General features: G+C 38.6%; 2 long non-coding RNA genes across 2 annotated transcripts; both read right to left on the bottom strand.

Moving 5' to 3' along the window:
• Window positions 1-8,453: 8,453 nt before the first annotated feature.
• Window positions 8,454-9,977, bottom strand: LOC122021033. The gene is made up of 2 exons (XR_006122421.1): window positions 9,800-9,977; window positions 8,454-8,757 (listed from the first exon to the last, which is right to left on the bottom strand). It is a non-coding gene; the product is annotated as an uncharacterized LOC122021033 (long non-coding RNA).
• Window positions 9,978-20,410: 10,433 nt separating this feature from the next.
• On the bottom strand, window positions 20,411-21,953 carry LOC122020978. The gene is made up of 2 exons (XR_006122397.1): window positions 21,740-21,953; window positions 20,411-20,716 (listed from the first exon to the last, which is right to left on the bottom strand). It is a non-coding gene; the product is annotated as an uncharacterized LOC122020978 (long non-coding RNA).
• Window positions 21,954-22,106: the final 153 nt, after the last annotated feature.

The raw sequence follows: 22,106 nt of genomic DNA, 5'->3' as shown, positions 1-22,106 counted from the left end.
ATCCACCATATCCAAGCTTACTTTGTAAATTTTATCCATCAAGTCTTTGTTTATTTTAGCTACAAATAAAAGTAACTTCTTTTGACAGTGTTGGGTCCCATTAATTGATATATTTTCCTTTAACTGTATAAGAAAATACAAGTTGTGCCCTTGCAGGTGGTTGCTGCAGTTGGCTTCAAGGCAAGAAGGCCTGAGATCCCAAGTACTGTAAATAGACATGTGGCTGCCATAATTGAGTCCTGTTGGGCTAGGTATAGATATCTATTGCCTGATGCAGGCATGATTATTAAATATTAACATACTTCTTCACTCGTGCTTCCCCACACACTAACTTAAATCACATGTTGAGTTTCAGCGAGCCATGGAAAAGGCCTTCTTTTTCTAGTATCATGGAATCCTTGAAGCCTCTAATCAAGACTCAGTCACCTCAACCGTTACATTCTGATATGTCTAGTATCCAATAGCCAGATGATTGCATATTCCTAAGAGAGATGTGTATTGTATCTATTCTACTTGTCAAAAAGGGTCCCCTTCAAATTTTGCCTGTCAGAGGATCAAGTGCTTTTCAATTTCCACAGTAATGTTCTTGTATGCCCATATTTTGTCAAGAAAAAAAAATCTCCACATTTATCTACAAAAAACATCTGTCTTGAAGTAGCATTTTGTTTAACAGATCATATTGATTTGGTTTGTTTGCAGTGCCAATGAAGCTGCTGCCAGTTTTCATTGCATCACCGCCAACACGATCGATCTAATCAGCTATAGATATTTTTCAGTAAATTGAAGTTCCATTCGCATTTATATGTATATTTTGTTTAACCTAGGTGCATTATATTTTTATCCGAGCTTACATTGAAAAAAGCTTATTAGGAAAGAGCACAAGCCTTTTGAGGTTGTGTTGCAATTTCAGAGTGATATAAGCATGGAACTTGTATATTGCCAGCATGGAACTTGTATATCTACAAAAAGCATTCTTGCTTATGAGATTTGGAAGATGACATCAGAGGTAGTACAATAAATAGTATATCTCTTCATTTACTTGTTAACTATGAACATTTTCTTTGTTCTTCTATGCTTCCTTCACTGGATTTGTTGTGTAGTCATATTTTTTTGTTCAACCATTATCATGCCTAGTAATTTGTTGTATGATGCTGTCGGTTCTTATCAATCTCTGCACTTTAATTAGAATGAGCAAATTATCTATGTTATATTCTAAGCAGCATATACTAAGTGTCATATATGAAAGTTTTAGATTTTACAATGATTTTTTTGTGCTAAATTGCATATGTATATGTGTATCGGTGTGTATGCGGATGCGCGCAATTATCCTTCAATGAATTAAGCATTATGAACAATAGTCTTCCACATTAGCCTTTAAAAACTCAGTATTTTATTTTATTTGATACATGTACACATTTGTTTTAGTTATTTGACATATGGTGGATTATTGGATCCTGATCATGAATTAACTTTGTATAAAGTATTGTAGATTATCTTTGTTGCAAGTATCAATTAGAAAGGGACTTTCTTTGGTTTAGATATTTTGCATTCCAAATTTAGTTTATTGGTAGTTCTCATTGCAAAATCAGACTGAAAAGCTTTCAAAATGCTTGATTTGAAGTGTTAGAAGGATAGAGATCAGAAAAACTAGACTGGCCTCGTTAGAGCTAGAGCAAATATTTGGAAAAAAAAAAATAAATCAAAATTGCATCTTTACCATTTCCAACTTTCAAAATTACATCTTTACCATTTCCAGCTTTCAAATTTGCATCTTTACTAATATATTATTTATGTGTTTTTACAATTTACAAATCTCAAGTACTCCAGAGTTGAAATTGATGAAGTGCGGTTCGAGTGGGCTGAATGCATGCTAGATTACATTTGAAGTGCGGTTCTACCTTGATGTGTTGTTAAAAGAATGTTCTACCTTGATTCTGATATCTATTAGCTTTTGATGTAAAAAGAATGTTTGGGTATTTTATGGATACTGTTGTAAGAAGATTATTTATGTAATTTGTGAATATTTGTGTATTTTATTGATACTGTTGAATGAAGAATATTTGTATAATTTGTGAATATTTGTGTTTTTTTTATTGTCGGTTTTTCATTGTTTCGGAAATCAAATTTGTGCTGTTAAAAAATGCCCAAATTACATCGGTTTTCCACCGCTGCAAAACCGGTGTTATTAACTAATATTACATCGGTCGTATACCGCTGCCAAAACTGGTGTTATTAACATATAATATTACATCGGTTTTACACCGTTGATGAAACGGTGTCGTTAAGTGATACTACACCGGTTAATAACCGATTCGAACACCGGTGTCGTTAAGTGATACTACATCGGTTTTAACCCGATATCTAAAATGGCAGACCTTTTACATCGGCTTCATAGACATCGGTCGAAAATGTAATAAACACCGGTGGAAAACCGATGTCTATGAGGGTTTTTGTTGTAGTGTATGCAAACATAAAATCTGCACTATAAGCTTAATTAAAAATATGTACTATAAGCCTACATAAAAATTTGCACTATAAGCTTAATTAAAATATGTACTATAGGCTTAATTAAAAATCCGTAGTATAAGCGCTTAATTAAAATCTACAATATAAGCTCTACATAAAAATCTGCATTATAAGCTTAATTAAAATCTTCACTATAGGCTTAATTAAAAATCTTCACTATAAGCGCTTAATTAAAATCTGCAATATAATCTTTACATAAAAATCTACATTATAAGCTTAATTAAAATCTGCACTATAGGCTTAATTAAAAATCTACACTATAAGTGCTTCTTATGCTTCGAATTCAAGAAGAACAAAAGTCCGAAACTACTCCTACTGCAGGTGAGAATCACTTACCTTGATTCTTGGACTCACAACCGAACAAAAAGGGCTTCTAGGACCTTGGCTAACTGCCGGAGATGATGCCCTAACTCCCTTTCATTTTCTGCCCGAGCTCCGCCATCATATACAGAAGAGAAGGAGAGAATGATTTAAGTCACGGGAAAACAGAGCATCAACTTATCCCTTTTTATAACTTAATATTTCTGTTAACTCCTTAAATAAATTCGCTACCTTTTTCTAAACAGACAAATCCAACATCGACTTATCCCTTTTATAATCCAATATTCTGCTAACTATCTTAAATAAATTCACTACCTTTTCTAAACAAACAAATCCAACATCAACTTATCCCTTTTATAATATTCTGTTAACTATCTTAAATGAATTCGCTACCTTTTCTAAACAGACAAATCCAAGATCAACTTATCCCTTTTATAATCCAATATTCTGTTAACTATCTTAAATAAATTTGCTACTTTTTCAAAATAAAAAATTCCATTTGCCCACCTGGTTAGCTAAGTTTTGACCGAGTCAAAGGTCGTGGGTTCAATTCTCGGCTTGGACATTTTTTTGTCGAAACTTCCTTCGTTTAGTAAAAATATTAAACGACCTCCAAAAATTACATAAAAATACTCTAAAAATTTCTAAAAATCTCTAGAATATTTCTAAAATATTTCTAAATATTTTTAAGAACTTTTAGAACTCCTAATGAGGAAAATTGGGTCGTTACATGTCTAACCTTTAGCTACTTGCTGATTGCTTAGAGGGCAACAGCTTTCACTTGGTTAGTCAAGTTAAGTCAATTGATCCAGTTAGATTTGACTAAAGCTGGATGACTTAACATGATTAATGTATATTGCTTGTTTAACGCCCAGACTCATATTGATGCACAGATATAAGCATTCTTGAGTCCAGGCTGAACCCTATGCATCTCACGTCGTTCTATGTTTTTCAATCACAATCAAGGTAGACCTAGGTGTTTGTGAGATGCTCTCTCTTAATTCTAGGGGAACATGATTTCTAGGGGTAATGCTTAGGCTAATTACAAAATTTTAAAAAATCTAGGAAATTGGGAATTTTGAAATTTATTTTTCCTAGAATTTGAGAAACAATAATTAAAACAAGATAACAAATTGAGACACCTACTCTACCCAATACATTCCTATTTGCCTTCTAAGTACACTGAACTCAAGTTCAGGTAAGGGTTTTGTAAAGATGTCAACTAGATTTGATTTGGACTCAACATGGTTGAGTGTAATTTCACCTTTAGCTACATGATCTCTTACAAAGTGGTGTTTTACTTCTATGTGTTTAGTCCTAGAATGGTGAATAGGATTTTTTGTCAGATTAATTGAGCTGATATTATCAATAAAGATTTTTGTATTTTTATATTCTAGTTGATAGTCTTTTAACGTGTGCATCATCCACAATAGTTGAGATGCACATTCTCCTAGGGCTATGTATTCAGCTTATGTAGTGGATAGAGTAACACAATGTTGTTTTCTGCTTGACCAACTTACTAGGCACTGACCTAGAATCTGGCAGCTACCACTTGTACTTTTTCTATCTAATTTGCATCCGGCATAGTCCGAATCAAAATAGCCATAAAGATCAAAGGTGCAAGTTCTTGGGTACCAAAGTCCTACATTTAGAGTCCCTTTAATATACCTAAGTATTCTTTTAACATATGTTAGGTGTGACTCTTTTGCACAAGATTGGTATCTGACGCACATACCTACTGCAAACAATATGTCGGGTCGGCTTGCAGTTAGGTAAAGTAAGCTACCTATGGCACTCCTATAGTATTTAGGATCTACTGGTTTTCCTTCAGGATCAGAGTCAATGTTAATGTTGGTTGCCATTGGTGTATTTATAATTTTTGAGTTTTCCATGCAGAAATTTTTGATTAACTCCTTAGCATATTTAGTTTGATAAATGTAGATTCCATCTTTGGTTTGTTTTATTTGTAAGCCTAAGAAAAAGTTAAGTTCCCCAACCATACTCATTTCGAATTCATTTTCCATTAATTTAACAAATTCTTTTAAAAACTTGGAGTTAGTTGAGCCAAAAATTATGTCGTCAACATAGATTTGGGCTATAAAGATGTCTTTTTCTATAGTTTTTACAAATAAGGTCGGATCTATTTGTCCTTGGTTGAAGCCTTTGGATATTAAGTAATTAGATAATCTTTCATACCAAGCCCTAGGGGCTTGTTTTAGTCCATATAACACCTTTTTTAATTTGAATACATGGTTTGGGTAGTCTAAGTCTTCAAATCCTGGAGGTTGGCTTACGTAGACCTCTTCTTTGATAAACCCATTTAAAAAGGCTGACTTAACTTCCATTTGGAATAACTTAAACCCTTTATTTGCTGCATAGGCTAATAACATCCTAATGGATTCAAGTCTAGCTACCGGAGCATAGGTTTCATCATAGTCTAAGCCTTCGACCTGACTAAACCCTTTGGCTACTAGCCTAGCTTTGTTTCTTATTATATCACCGTGATCATCCAACTTGTTCCTAAAAACTCATTTGGTGTCTATTATTGATTTGTCTATGGGTTTGGGTACAAGGTCCTAGACTTGGTTTCTCTCAAATTGTGCTAATTCTTCCTGCATTGCAATATCCAGTCTAGGTCAGGAAGGGCTTCTTCTATAGTTTTAGGTTCAATTTTGGAAATAAGGGCAATCTGACTAAGGTTTCTATAGGATGATCTAGTTCTGACTCCTAGGTTTGGGTCACCCAGAATTTGGTCAGGTGGGTGGGAAGTACTTACTCTAGTTGGTCTCGGCTGTGGTTCAGGTACTGGTTCTTCCGACTCATTAAGATTAGGATGGATTTCATCATCTTCTATAGCTCTTGGATTAATGTCAATATTTTCAGTTATATTAGGTAACATGTTTTCTTCATCAAATATTACATTAGTTGTTTCTTCAACTTTCAAGGTGTTTTGATTATATACTCTAAAGGCTCTACTGGTTGAGGAGTATCCTAAAAATATTCCTTGGTTAGACTTGGGTGTAAATTTTCCTAAGTAATCTTTAGTATTTAAAATGTGAACTTTACAACCAAATACTTTTAAATAGTATAGGTTGGGAATTTTATGATAGTAGAGTTCATACGGTGTTTTATTGTGAGATTTGTTTATTAAAATTCTGTTTTGAATATCATTTGCAGTATTTATTGCTTCAGCCCAAAATTGATGATTTAACTTATATTCGTTTAACATTGTCCTAGCGGCTTCTTGTAGTGTTCTATTTTTACGTTCTACTAGTCCATTTTGTTGGGGGGTTCTAGGGCATGAAAATTCATGTTGGTATCCATTTATTTTACAAAATTGGGTAAACCTATGATTTTCAAATTCTCCCCCGTGATCACTTCTTATTCTTTTAATTTTAGTATATTTTTCATTTTCCGTTAATTTGCAAAAATTACTAAATATTTCATAGGTTTCATCTTTTGTTTTTAGGAATTTTACTCATGTGTACCTAGAGTAGTCATCAATTATCACTAAACAATATTGGTTCTTGCTTAGTGACTTGGCTTCATGTGAATCAAATAGGTCAATATGAAGGAGCTCAAGTATGATGTTAGTTCTTTCTAGATTAGTTGACTTGTGGGTTGACTTGGTTTGTTTTCCTTTTTGACACGCATCACAGATTGAGTTTTCAATAACTTTTAATTTGGGCAAACCTCTAACTAGACCATTTTGACTCATTTTTGAAATGAGTCTAATGTGAGTGTGACCCAGCCTTCTGTGCCACGTTGGGTTTCCTCTTGTTGTGTCAAGAGGCACTTTATTGAGGTATTGATAAGTTAATTGTATAGATGTTATTCTTTCTAAGTCCCTTAAGTCTAATTTCAGGGTTTTCGATGTTTTTGACTAGACATCCAGATTTATCAAAATTGACTAGATATCCGCTGTCACATAATTGACTTATACTTAGTAAATTAAAGTTAAAATTTTCAACCAATAAAACATTTCGAATAATGAAATCGGAATTAAGTTCAATATTACCTTTTCCGATTACTTTAAGTTTACCGTCGTTGCCGAATGCAACTGACCCTAAATTCTTGTACTTGAGTTTGGTAAACTTCAACTTATCTCCAGTCATATGTCTGGAGCATCCACTATCCAACATCCATTGATCCAATTCCTACACATGAAGTAGTGGAATTGGTTTCTTTTTAATGGATTTAGAGATAGCTTAATTGAAGTAGACTCCTTAGATTTTCTATCTTACCCAAACTAAGTTAGCAAGCAATTAACCCTATGGTTGTTTAAAAAGATTTTATGATTTAATTAATTTGAAAAATTTTAGTTTAATTAATTTTGAAATTTAAGTTTAATTTATTTTTGAAATTTAAGTTTAATTAATTTTGAAATTTAAGTTTAATTAATTTTGAAATTTAAGTTTAAAATAATTTTGAAATTTAGGTTTAAAATAATTTTGAAATTTAAGTTTAAAATAATTTTGAAATTTAGGTTTTAAAAGTATTAAAAGTGTTGTTAATCAAAGATAATTTAGGTTTAAAATAATTTTGAAATTATTTTAAGTTTAAGTCAATTTTCATAGTTTAATTTCTTAGTCATCTCACCCGATCAAAATTGTCAATCAGGGAATCCTATAATTATTGTGAGATGAATTATTGTTGAATTTAAGGGGCTGGTTTAACTTTGTGTTAGATTCAGGTTTAGCTTTGGGTTCAACAAGTAAGCTGTAACGGCCACCCTCCTTACTACCCTGAGGGTGACCGCTACTGTTTCTACTATCTACACATAACATGTACTACTTACTTTAACGCTAGAGATACTTTAAACTATTTGAACATATCGCATATCAGAACATGTCTCTAGATAGCAGCATACCATTTCATGATACCTTTATTTTTTTTTTATCAAACATGCAAATAAGTGAATCAACGAGCAAGTATAACATATAGACAAATGAAGCTTAAGTATCTCCACTGTTTGCTACATCCTTTAATATCTTGCATTCATTTTATTCTACAACTGAACAGAAATAAAAGAAGGCCAATTAAACCTACTGCTCATTTATTGAACACAACTATAACGATCACAAGACATATCAGAACATCACTGCAAGCAACTGCTACTGTTCTGATATGCATTTCGGTGAAGCTTCGATCCCTACAAGAATGCATATCAGAACATCACATGTACTACTACTCCTTCCATAGACCAAGAATGCATGTGATGTAATCCGAACATCACATGTTTTCCTTCCATAAAACAAGGGCTACTGATCATATGTAAAACATGCTTCTATATCTATCAAAAGAATGTTGTGATTCGTTCTGAGATTTTAAAACCACTATACCTAAGTTTTAAGGCAACAACATAAAGGGAAAAATTTATAATGCATGCTGCCATTGTAATGGGAAGAAAATTTCAGCAGTACTAAGCAAATGTTCCAACAATACGAAGTAACCAATCAATCTACGGAAATACAACCTGCTGATCATGGAAACGAATCTTACTGCAGAAAATTTCATGCTATAACAGAATCTAAAGCAACTGAGCATACCACTTCACACTTCCAACTAAGTTTGCAAACTAAAAATCAGATATGAACTTCTTATATAAAAAAATCAAACTCCAATCAGATATGATCTTACTTCACAAAACTTGAAAACTAAGCCAGAATAAGGAAAAAGGAACATGTTCTCAGCTTAACAGTTATTCCAACTAAATGACAGGAAGATAACGAAATTAGTAATGCAAAATAAATTCTACTCTAACAGTAACATAAACACCAGCAAATACAATTTCTAAACTCTTCTAGTAAGGTCCCAAGCTTCCATATCCGGCATCACACACACACCACCAACATCTCCTTGTCGCCTTCCTCTATAACACTTTAGCTTTTCCTTTACTCTTATCTGTATCTGCAGTAGGAGGTAAATAGTATCTATAAGCTAAAAGCTTAGTAAGTGCTTTCTACTCACAAAATCCGATAAGGAATGCATAAGCATTAAAGAAAACAGGGAGTACATGCTCAACATGAAAATAGCAGATAGAACTACATCATGCATCTCTAAAGGAAAACAACAATTTAACTTGCTAGAATTTGCAACTTAGATAAAAGAACTTGTTTTGTTTGTTTCCAAATTAATACTTTTATACTTTAAAAATAATATTCAACTTTACTTGGGCCCGGCATTGTACCACTTTGCGCGCCTTTCTTAATGAGAATTGAGGTAGCTAATCCCAAAACCATTAAGACACTTCTAGACCTTATGTCTAGGGGCAACTTGGAGCCCATCCCTTGGACCTTGTGTCCGGTACATGCCCTTTTAAAAGTAAAATACTTTTCTTTATATCCTTCTTTAAATACTTCTTGTAATAAAATGCCTTGGCATTTATTTAAGCACTTAGTGTGCTTTGATTCTAAATTCTGGAATTCAAGATCAATTTGTGACCATAGTCTTACTTTGCTTGTATTTCTCACATATATACATTATGCACGGGATTCTAAAACCATATGCCACTAATAAGTATCTGGATATATCCAAAACAAACTCAATCAGAATTAACAACCCACATGGTCTTAGGAAGCTCACGGCAGTAACAGGTTTCAAATGACAAACTTGTGAAACTAAGCATTTTTGAATCTTAACCATTCTTTAATCATGCCATGATTGGAAAGAAGCATAGCTACTTAGACATGCTTGAAATGTAAGGTAAAAACATCCAAAAAGCATGCTGTGACAATCAAGGAAAACATCAAAACTCTGTCCGTGCATTAAAATGGCCAAAGGACTTAACCCAAAACTTAAACCAAATTGTTAAAGCAAGGGTTGCAATCTAATCCATATGCTAGAATGAAAAGGTTGCTATTGTTCATTTCACAACAAAAATGCAAAACAAAACCCCGAGAGCTACTCCTACCGCAGGTGAGAAGCACTTACAATGGGTTCTTGGACTTACAACACGAGGAGCGCCCTAGGTTTTCGGTAGAGCTTCGGTTTCTCCCTTTTCCTTGTGTTCCCCAAGCTTTCCTTGCCGGAAAGGTCACCCACGGGTGGAGACCGGCCGGAAAACGCCTCGCCGACGTCGAGAGGAGGAAACCCTCGCCTTGGCTGCGGTTTCGCCCGAGAGGAGAATCGCGCCGTTGAGGAAAGAAAAAGAGAGGAAAAGGCTTAGGTTTAGGTCACGGAAAAATCACTTAACCCTTTATAACTTAGTTTTAATTCGATTTCCAACTATACTTAAATCTATTTCTCTCCATGCTAGGTTAATAAAACACGCGCAGCCCAGCTGGTTAGTCGGCTCTCAACCAACCCAAGGGTCTAGGCTTCGAATCCTTATCCGCGCACCTCTTTATTTATAAAGTTTATTTTCGGTTTCTAAAATATCGCTTAACTATGCTATAAATTTAATTCTTTCCTTATAAGGTTAACAAAAACCTTGTAGCTCAGCTGGTTGGGCTGGGTTCGACTGAGATTCGGTTCGGGTCAAGGTCTTGGGTTCGAGTCTCCCCTTCAACGTTTTTTTTTTTTAAAACTTCTTTCTTTTTGTGACCCTACTAAACGACCTCCAAAATTTGCATAAAAATGCTCTAAAAATTCCTAAAAATCTCTAGAATATTTTAAAAGTATTTCCAAATATTTTTATGGACTTTTAGAACTTAAAATAAGGAAAATTGGGTCGTTACAATTCCCCATATCTTATAAAAAGTTCGTCCTCGAACTTAGAATAGCTCTGGATACTTCTGTCTCATACTGTCCTCCCGCTCCCAAGTGACTTCCTCGTGCTTCTGGTTCTGCCAGACGACCTTCACTAGTGGTACTTCCTTGCTTCTTAGTCTCTTGACTGCTCTGTCCACTATCTGTGTAGGTCTACTTTCAAAACTAAGATCCTCTTGGATCTGCACTGACTGAGGCTCAATCACTTGGCTAGGGTCATGGAGGCACTTCTTTATCATGGAGACATGAAACACATTGTGTATTGCTGACATGTCTTGTGGTAATTCCAGCTTGTAAGCTACCTTCCCAATCCTGTCTGTAATCAGGTAAGGTCCTACATAGCGAGGACTCAATTTGCCCTTCTTGCCAAATCTCATCACTCCCTTCATAGGAGCAACTTTGAGAAAAACTGATTCTCCTACTTGGAATTCCAATGGCCTACGGCGTGTGTCAGCATAGCTTTTCTGTCTACTCTGGGCAGTCTCAATCCTCTGTTTGATTTTCTGAATAGCCTGAGTGGTTTCTTCTATCAGCTCTGTCTGAATGCCCAGCTCTACTTCCATTTCTCTTCTTTCTCCAGCTTCTTGCCAGCATATAGGTGATCTGCACTTTCTACCATACAATGCTTCATATGGTGCCATCCTGATGGTGGCTTGGTAGCTGTTGTTGTAGGCAAACTCAGCTAAGCACAGATACTTGCACCAACTGCCTTTAAAATCTAGTGCACAAGCCCTGAGCATATCTTCTAAGATCTGATTTACTCGCTCTGTCTGTCCATCAGTCTGAGGATGGAAGGCTGTGCTGAACTTGAGCTTGGTGCCTAGTGCAGTCTGTACACACTCCCAAAAGTGAGAGGTGAAGCGCCCATCTCTATCAGAAATAATAGATTTGGGAACTCCGTGAAGTCTGATCACCTCTTTAACATACAGCTGTGCTAACTGCTCTATAGAGTGAGACACTTTGATGGCTAGAAAATGAGCAGACTTGGTCAATCTGTCCACTATCACCCATATCGCATCATATCCATTTGTGGTTCTAGGGAGACCTGTTATGAAATCCATGGATATGTCTTCCCACTTCCACTCTGGTATTGGAAGAGGTTGTAAAACTCCTCCTGGTCTCTGGTGTTCTGCTTTGACTCTCTGACATGTCAGGCAGGTACTGACATATTTAACTACATCTCTTTTGAGTCCAGACCACCAGAACTTCTGTTTCACGTCCTGGTACATCTTGGTAGAACCAGGATGCATAGAATATGGCGTACTATGAGCCTCTTCTAAAATTCTCTTTCTCAGCTCTTCATCATTGGGAACACAAAGGCGATTTCCCTGATAAAGAATTCCACTGTCTGATACTCGAAATTCTGAATTTCCTTCTTCTTGTATTCCTTGCTTGATCTTTTGGATATCTGGATCTTCACTTTGCTTTTTCTGTATATCCTCAAGCAGGGTTGACTCTAGGGTCAATGCAGAGAGTTGCCCATAAATAATTTCAAGTCCGAAATCTGACAACTCTTTCTGTAGTGGCAGGGCTAATGATGATAAGGACATCAAGGATGCACTGGACTTTATGCTTAATGCATCTGCCACTTTATTAGCTTTACCTGGGTGGTAGAGGATTTCACAGTCATAATCTTTGACCAACTCTAGCCACCTGCGCTGTCTCATGTTTAAGTCCTTCTGAGTGAAGAAGTACTTAAGACTCTGATGGTCTGTGAAGATTCTGCACTGGACTCCATACAAGTAGTGTCGCCAGAGTTTCAGTGCAAAGACCACAGCTGCCAGCTCTAGGTCATGAGTGGGATAGTTCTTCTCGTAGTCTTTGAGTTGTCTGGAAGCATAAGCTATAACTTTTCCTTTCTGCATGAGTACAGCTCCTAATCCCATCTTGGAAGCATCACTGTAGATGTCAAAACTCTTGTCGCTCTCTGGAACAGTCAGTATAGGAGCACTGGTCAGTCTCTTCTTGAGTTCTTGAAAACTCTGCTCACATTTATCTGACCATTCAAACTTCTTATCTTTCCTGGTGAGGGCTGTAAGTGGAGAGGCTATCCTGGAAAAGTCCTCCACAAATTTCCTGTAGTACCCAGCTAAACCAAGGAAGCTGGCATTCTTGGGTCTCTTCCAGTTGCTGACCGCTTCTACTTTGGCTGGATCCACTTGAATGCCTTCTTTTGAAACAATGTGACCTAGAAATGCCACCTGCTCCAACCAAAATTCGCACTTTGAGAATTTAGCATAGAGCTGTCTCTGCTGAAGAGTCTGTAGGACTATTCTCAAATGCGCATCATGCTCCTCTGGGGTCCTGGAATAGATTAGAATGTCGTCTATGAACACAATGACAAACTTGTCGAGGTATTCTCTGAACACTCTATTCATCAAGTCCATGAAGACTGCAGGTGCATTAGTCACACCAAAAGGCATGACTACGAATTCGTAGTGTCCGTATCTGGTCCTGAAAGCTGTTCTGGGTATATCACTCTCCTTCACTTTTAACTGATGGTACCCAGAGCGCAGATCTATCTTGGAGAACACTGTTGCCCCTTTCAATTGATCAAATAAATCATCGATCCTGGGCAGTGGATACCTGTTCTTGATGGTCACTTGATTCAGAGCTCTATAATCTATGCACATCCGCATAGATCCATCCTTCTTCTTGACAAACAACACAGGAGCTCCCCATGGTGAGTGACTAGGGCGTATGAAACCCTTGTCAAGTAGCTCCTGAAGTTGCTCTTGTAACTCTTTTAGCTCTGCTGGAGACATGCGATATGGAGCTTTTGAAATTGGACCGGTACCAGGAACCAGTTCAATCTCAAACTCCACTTCTCTGTTGGGAGGTAGTCCAGGTAGCTCTTCTGGGAATACCTCTGGATACTCACAGACTACCCGAACTTCCTCCTGCTTGGGTCTTTCTTGTTCTTCTGTACTCACAATGTGCGCAAGAAAACCAGCACACCCTTTAGCTAACATCTGGTGAGCTGTGAGAGAAGAAAGGAACTTCTGGGTTTTCCTCCTTGGCACTCCTGTAAATTCAAAGGATGGTTCACCTTCTGGACTAAAAATTACTTTTCTTCTGCGGCAGTCCACTGAAGCACTGTACTTGCTGAGGAAATCCATACCCAAAATGATATCGAAATCCTGCATAGCGAGGACTACCAGATTAACACATAGCTCTCGGTCTGAAATTCTGACTGGTACAGACCGAAGCCACTGACTAGATTCCATGACTTCCCCAGAAGGTAGGGTTGTCAGGAACTTGGAATTCATGCTTTCTGTAGGTACCTGTAATTCTTTGGCAAAAGGTATGGATACAAAAGAATGGGTCGCCCAGTATCAAATAGTGCAGTAGCTATATGCTGAAAAATAACTACTTGACCTGTTACGACCGTGGAGGCACTAGCAGCTTCCTCTTTGGTAAGGGAGAATACTCTGGCATTGTCAAAGGCTGGAATTGGTGGAGCTTCCAACCTTCCTTGACTGATCTGAGGTCCTTCCAGAGTTGCAGGCATATAATGTAGTTGAGGCTTGGCTCCATATTGTATTGGCTGTGGCTGAGGTGCTTTGAACTTGTTAGGACACTGTTTGGCCATGTGTCCTTCTTGACCACAAGAATAACATCCAGTCTTACCCAAGAGGCAGGCTCCTGGATGTGTTCTCCCACATTTGGAACAGGGAAGGAGCTTAGTCTGTTTGGTTTCTGGTCCTCCCTTCTGGTTACTTCCTGAATCCCACTGCTTTCTTTTAGTGCCCTTGCCTTTCCAGTTCTGATTATTTGACTGGGGTTTCTGATTTCCCCCAGTCTTGGTCTCCATCTTGATTGGCTTGTGTTGCTCTCTTTGTGCCTTCATGCTGCTCAGGTAGTGCTCAGCTACTAAGGCTCTACTGACCAACTCTTCTCCAGTCATGGGCTGATGAGTCCCACTGCTCACATTAAGTGATATCACAGGCTTCAGCATTCTGAGCATTAGTCTGACTCGCTCCTTCTCTGTACTTACTAGTTCTGGGCAGAGACGAGCTAGCCTGTTGAATCTTTTAACTGCTTCCTCTACTGTCAGATCCCCCTGTCTGAACTCCATAAACTCCTCGTAGTGCTTGTTGGTGATCTTTTGGCGAAAGAACTCGTCGTAGAATTCTGTCTCAAAATCAATCCATTTCATCTGATTGATTGCCCTCTTGCTTTTGACTCTCTCCCACCACATGCGTGCATCTCCAATCAGGCAGAAGGAGGCACACTTGACCTTCTCGACTTCTGGCCAGTCAAGAAGCTCCATGGTGCTCTCCAGTGTCTTGAACCAAGCCTGGGCATCCCAGGGCTCAGTCGTGCCTGAGAAGCCACTGAATAAGGTAAGCTTCTTGTCTCTGGGGTGCTGTGACGACTCCTTGGGCAGCTGGTGGAACCTCAGTTACCACTGGAGTCTCCACAGTTACTGTTTGAGGAGTAGGAGGGACTGGTTGTTGATTTGCCATCAGATTGGCAATTACTTGCTGCTGCTCAGCTACTTGTTTCTGAAGTTGGGCAACAACTTCAGAAAGATTGGGCTCAGTTGAGCCTGGCCTCTCTTCCTCCTGAACTTGGTCCTCAGTACGAGCGGTACGGGGACGTCCTCTTCTCGACATCTAGTTAAACAAATAAGAAAATTTGATAATTTCTCTACCCTTTCTAAACATACACATTTATATATTAAGAAAGGAAATAGCTAAAAACTCTTATCTTACTTAATCACTTATAAACAATCCATCCATACTGCAAATAATAATAATAAAGGAAAGCAATAAAGAAAGAACTTAAATACTTTCTTACTTGAAGACGGCAAGGATGATGCTGATGTGTGTGTGTTGCTGGAAAATGGACCTGCTCTGATACCAACTGTAACGGCCACCCTCCTTACTGTAGGACCGATGCGGCCGGCTAGAAGGGGGGGGTTGAATAGCCCTGAGTAAAACACAACCCTTTCTCTGGCAATTAAGCTAACACTTGAAAAAGAATAGATTAAGCAGAAAATAAAGCATAAAAATGAGGCACCGGTTTTGACTTGGTTACAACCGGGGAGGTTGTTAATCCAAGGAAGATTGTTGCACTAAAAACTCCTTCAGGCGGAGAAGCCTCGTTTACAGCAGTGTAGGCACAAAAAGAAAGAAGCTAATCAAAGAAATGGAAGCACACAAGTGTTGTTTACAATTTAATCGATGTAAGCTCGGACCAAGGTCATAGCCTTGGTGGGCGCTGAAAGGTTCCGGCGCCTGGGGATAAAATTTATCCCCAACGCGTTCGATCGAGATAATTCTCGATCTGGTCAACATTATCGTTCAGGCGCCGGAAGGGTTCCGGCGCCGGATGGGTCCGGCGCCCGGTCGGCGCCCGGACTCAAAGTCAACATAGTTGACTTTTTCATCCGGGACCGCTTCGGTTCGGTCGCTTCGGTCCGGTTCTTCCGCTCCGGATCCGCTCATTTGGGTGATCTCGGCCTTAAAAGGGCTCACCCGAACCCAACTTCCGGTCTTCTCGGGCGTGCTTCCCTCCGGCGTCCCTCGGAATTGCCCGTGTTTCCTTCTCGTCCGCGAGCGTACTTCTTCGTCCCTCGGTCGCCGACCTTCTCGCTAGCTGCGTCTCTTGCTCCCCGAGCAATCTTCCGCTCCAGCTTTCGTCCCTCGGAACCACCGCACGCTTCCTTCTCGTCCGCCGGTGTACTCTTCCGCAGCACCTCGTCCCTCAGACTGCCGTCCTTCTCGCTAGCTGCGTCTTCCACTCGAGTACCTGTGTTCCTAAGCTCCTGCACACTTAGACACAAGGTTAAATACACAGGACCTAACTTAACTTGTTGATCACACCAAAACAACCTTGGGGTTCCAACAATCTCCCCCTTTTTGGTGTGATCAACCCAAGTTAAGCTAGGGTTAAAATAGACATAAAATTGAATTAAGTAAATTAACTTAAATTACAATTTAAGTGCAAAAAGATAGAGAAAAAAATTAAATCTATCTACCTCCCCCTAGACTTATACTTTCCCTTCTCCCCCTTTGATCACAAAAAAAATGGGGTTCCAAGAAAAATAATCTAAGGGTTAAAGACTTAGAAAAAATATTTCTAAAAAAATCTAAGTTTTTAAGAAATTTAGAAAATTTTTCTAAGTAATTAAAGCTGAGATTTCTAGTTTCAAGAAAAAAAGTTCTTAACTTAGGAAAAAATAATTTTTGAGAATATTTCTAAGTATCAAAAAAAATTCTAAGTAGGTAAATTGAAATAAAATGTTTTGAATAACCTTTTTCAAGCACTAATTAATTCTTGTATTAATGCTTCATTAGTAAGTTAATTAAACATTTATTTCAATATTTTGGCTTCCAGGTCGTGGCGAGGCACTAGGCCTTCTTGGTTATTGGAGCAACAACCACTTCCTTAGACAAAGCCTCATAAAGAAATTCTTTATTTAATTTTCTCACTTAAAGCGCTAATTTTACTTTTAAAATTAATTTAAGCATGATTTAGGAACCCAATATAGGTTCCAACCTACTGGATTAACTAAAAAGTTTTTAGGGACATATTTTCTAGAGATATTTTTAATTTGTCCCTTGTGATATCTATAATACCAATTCAAATTATTGAACCTTCTAAAATTGGTTTTAGATGAGCAAGTAGAGTTTTTCAAATTTTCTACTTGAAAAATTAAATTTTGAATTTCTAATTTTAATTTTTCATTTTCTAAATTTGATTTATCTAGCATTTCTAACGGACAAGATGTAGCTAATATTGCTTTTAAATCTTTATTTTCATTTTCTAATTTGCAGCAATCTTTTGTTAAAATTTTAATGAATTTAAACATTTTATCAGGAGGAAGAGATCGTACCTCACTTACCTTGTCGATCTCGTTGTCGGTTTCTCCCCCTGAACTGCTGCTCTCTTCGGACGTGGCTCCCCCTTCATCGATGCTTTCGATGCTCATTTCGGAAGAGCTTGACTCGCAGTCGTCGTCTTGATGACTCGCCATTAACGCGAGCCCGGAGAACTCCTTGACTTCCGATTCCGACGACGTATCGTCCCACGTCGCTTTTAGGGCCTTGCGCTTTTGGATAGGCTTCTTACCCTTGTCCTTCCCTTTGTTCTTCAGTTTAGGGCAATTGTCCTTGACGTGCCCTTCTTCATCGCAATGGTAGCAGCGGATGGTTCTTTTCTTTCTTCCCTGCGGATGGTTAGATTTCCTAGATTTACAAATATTTTTAAATCGTCTTACCATCATTACCATTTCCTCGTTGTCGATTCAGACTCAGGTTTGTCTCTCGAAGCTTTAAGGGCGACATTATTCTTGGGCTCCTTCGGACCTGCACATCTTGACTCATGCACTTCAAAAGTTGAAAATAATTCATCTAATGAAATTTTTTCTAGATTTTTTGAAATGTAAAAGGCATCTACTAGTGATGCCCATTTTGAGTTTCTAGGAAAGGAATTTAGGGCATACCTTAGCGAATCTCGGTTACTTACCTCTTCTCCGAGATTCGTAAGTCTGGTGATGAGTTCCTGAATCCTCGAGTGTAGATGTGCAATTGTTTCACCTTCTTCAAATCGGAGGTTTGTAAGCTGGTTACGAAGTAATCCCGTCTTGCAAGTTTGGCTTCGGATGTTCCTTCGTGTAACTCAAGGAATTTCTCCCAAAGCTCCTTTGCCGAGTTGTAGGTACCGACTCGATTGACTTCTTGTGTTGGAAGTACACTTAGCAGATGAAATTCTGCTTTCTTGTTTGCCACGTGGTCAGCCTGCTCCTTCTTTGACCATTGATTTCTTGCTTTGCCCTCTGGTGCTTCATAGCCAAATTCCATTGTTAGTAATAAATCATAATCTGTTTCAAGAAATACCTCCATTCGCTTTTTCCAGCTAGCGAAGTCCCCTTCGAATTTTGGTGCGTGGATGTTGGATCCGGCCATCTTGTTGCTTCGGCGGTTAGTCCTCCTGAAGCGCCTCGGCTCTGATACCACTTGTAGGACCGATGCGGCCGGCTAGAAGGGGGGGTTGAATAGCCCTGAGTAAAACACAACCCTTTCTCGGACAATTAAGCTAACACTTGAAAAAGAATAGATTAAGCAGAAAATAAAGCATAAAAACGAGGCACCGGTTTTGACTTGGTTACAACCGGGGAGGTTGTTAATCCAAGGAAGATTGTTGCACTAAAAACTCCTTCAGGCGGAGAAGCCTCGTTTACAGCAGTGTAGGCACAAAAAGAAAGAAGCTAATCAAAGAAATGGAAGCACACAAGTGTTGTTTACAATTTCTGAACTGATGTAAAGCTTCTGGACCAAGGCTGTATTTATAGCCTTGGTCGGGGCGCCTGGAAAGGTTCCGGGCGCCCTGGGGGGGGATAAAATTTATCCCCCAACGTTCAGATCGAGATAATTCTCGATCTGGTCAACATTACTGTTCCGGGCGCCCGGAAGGGTTCCGGGCGCCCCGGATGGGTCCGGGCGCCCCGGACCCCGAAAGTCAACACAGTTGACTTTTTCATCCGGGACCGCTTCTCTGGTTCAGTCCCGCTTCGGTCCGGTTCTTCCGCTCCGGATCCGCTCGTTTGGGTGATCTCTGCCTTCCGGAAAAGGGCTCACCCGAACCCAACTTCCGGTCTTCTCGAGCGTGCTTCCCTCCGGCTTCTCGTCCCTCGGAATTGCCGCGTGTTTCCTTCTCGTCCGCCAGCGTACTCATCCGCAGTCTTCGTCCCTCGGTCGTCGACCTTCTCGCTAGCTGCGTCTCTTGCTCCCCGAGCAATCTTCCGCTCCGGCTTTCGTCCCTCGGAACCACCGCGCGCTTCCTTCTCGTCCGCCGGTGTACTCTTCCGCAGCGCCTCGTCCCTCGGACGCACAGCGTGCCGTCCTTCTCGCTAGCTGCGTCTTCCACTCGAGTACCTGTGTTCCTAAGCTCCTGCACACTTAGACACAAGGTTAAATACACAGGACCTAACTTAACTTGTTGATCACACCAAAACAACCTTGGGATTCCAACACTTACTACCCTGAGGGTGACCGCTACTGTTTCTACTATCTACACATAACTTGTACTACTTACTTTAACGCTAGAGATACTTTAAACTATTTGAACATATCGCATATCAGAACATGTCTCTAGATAGCAGCATACCATTTCATGATACCTTTATTTTTTTTTTTATCAAACATGCAAATAAGTGAATCAACGAGCAAGTATAACATATAGACAAATGAAGCTTAAGTATCTCCACTGTTTGCTACATCCTTTAATATCTTGCATTCATTTTATTCTACAACTGAACAGAAATAAAAGAAGGCCAATTAAACCTACTGCTCATTTATTGAACACAACTATAACGATCACAAGACATATCAGAACATCACTGCAAGCAACTGCTACTGTTCTGATATGCATTTCGGTGAAGCTTCGATCCCTACAAGAATGCATATCAGAACATCACATGTACTACTACTCCTTCCATAGACCAAGAATGCATGTGATGTAATCCGAACATCACATGTTTTCCTTCCATAAAACAAGGGCTACTGATCATATGTAAAACATGCTTCTATATCTATCAAAAGAATGTTGTGATTCGTTCTGAGATTTTAAAACCACTATACCTAAGTTTTAAGGCAACAACATAAAGGGAAAAATTTATAATGCATGCTGCCATTGTAATGGGAAGAAAATTTCAGCAGTACTAAGCAAATGTTCCAACAATACGAAGTAACCAATCAATCTACGGAAATACAACCTGCTGATCATGGAAACGAATCTTACTGCAGAAAATTTCATGCTATAACAGAATCTAAAGCAACTGAGCATACCACTTCACACTTCCAACTAAGTTTGCAAACTAAAAATCAGATATGAACTTCTTATATAAAAAAAATCAAACTCCAATCAGATATGATCTTACTTCACAAAACTTGAAAACTAAGCCAGAATAAGGAAAAAGGAACATGTTCTCAGCTTAACAGTTATTCCAACTAAATGACAGGAAGATAACGAAATTAGTAATGCAAAATAAATTCTACTCTAACAGTAACATAAACACCAGCAAATACAATTTCTAAACTCTTCTAGTAAGGTCCCAAGCTTCCATATCCGGCATCACACACACACCACCAACATCTCCTTGTCGCCTTCCTCTATAACACTTTAGCTTTTCCTTTACTCTTATCTGTATCTGCAGTAGGAGGTAAATAGTATCTATAAGCTAAAAGCTTAGTAAGTGCTTTCTACTCACAAAATCCGATAAGGAATGCATAAGCATTAAAGAAAACAGGGAGTACATGCTCAACATGAAAATAGCAGATAGAACTACATCATGCATCTCTAAAGGAAAACAACAATTTAACTTGCTAGAATTTGCAACTTAGATAAAAGAACTTGTTCTGTTTGTTTCCAAATTAATACTTTTATACTTTAAAAATAATATTCAAATTTACTTGGGCCCGACATTGTACCACTTTGCGCGCCTTGCTTAATGAGAATTGAGGTAGCTAATCCCAAAACCATTAAGACACTTCTAGTCCTTATGTCTAGGGGCAACTTGGAGCCCATCCCTTGGACCTTGTGTCCGGTACATGCCCTTTTAAAAGTAAAATACTTTTCTTTATATCCTTCTTTAAATACTTCTTGTAATAAAATGCCTTGGCATTTATTTAAGCACTTAGTGTGCTTTGATTCTAAATTCTGGAATTCAAGATCAATTTGTGACCATAGTCTTACTTTGCTTGTATTTCTCACATATATACATTATGCACGGGATTCTAAAACCATATGCCACTAATAAGTATCTGGATATATCCAAAACAAACTCAATCAGAATTAACAACCCACATGGTCTTAGGAAGCTCACGGCAGTAACAGGTTTCAAATGACAAACTTGTGAAACTAAGCATTTTTGAATCTTAACCATTCTTTAATCATGCCATGATTGGAAAGAAGCATAGCTACTTAGACATGCTTGAAATGTAAGGTAAAAACATCCAAAAAGCATGCTGTGACAATCAAGGAAAACATCAAAACTCTGTCCGTGCATTAAAATGGCCAAAGGACTTAACCCAAAACTTAAACCGAATTGTTAAAGCAAGGGTTGCAATCTAATCCATATGCTAGAATGAAAAGGTTGCTATTGTTCATTTCACAACAAAAATGCAAAACAAAACCCCGAGAGCTACTCCTACCGCAGGTGAGAAGCACTTACCGCGGTGGTTCTTGGACTTACAACACGAGGAGCGCCCTAGGTTTTCGGTAGAGCTTCGGTTTCTCCCTTTTCCTTGTGTTCCCCAAGCTTTCCTTGCCGGAAAGGTCACCCACGGGTGGAGACCGGCCGGAAAACGCCTCGTCGACGTCGAGAGGAGGAAACCCTCGCCTTGGCTGCGGTTTCGCCCGAGAGGAGAATCGCGCCGTCGAGGAAAGAAAAAGAGAGGAAAAGGCTTAGGTTTAGGTCACGGAAAAATCACTTAACCCTTTATAACTTAGTTTTAATTCGATTTCCAACTATGCTTAAATCTATTTCTCTCCATGCTAGGTTAATAAAACACGCGCAGCCCAGCTGGTTAGTCGGCTCT

Source organism: Zingiber officinale, chromosome 9A (assembly GCF_018446385.1).
Source record: "Zingiber officinale cultivar Zhangliang chromosome 9A, Zo_v1.1, whole genome shotgun sequence".
Lineage (NCBI taxonomy): Eukaryota > Viridiplantae > Streptophyta > Magnoliopsida > Zingiberales > Zingiberaceae > Zingiber > Zingiber officinale.
The sequence above is the reverse complement of the archived record's forward strand: the minus strand, read 5'-3'. Positions and strand labels throughout refer to the sequence as shown.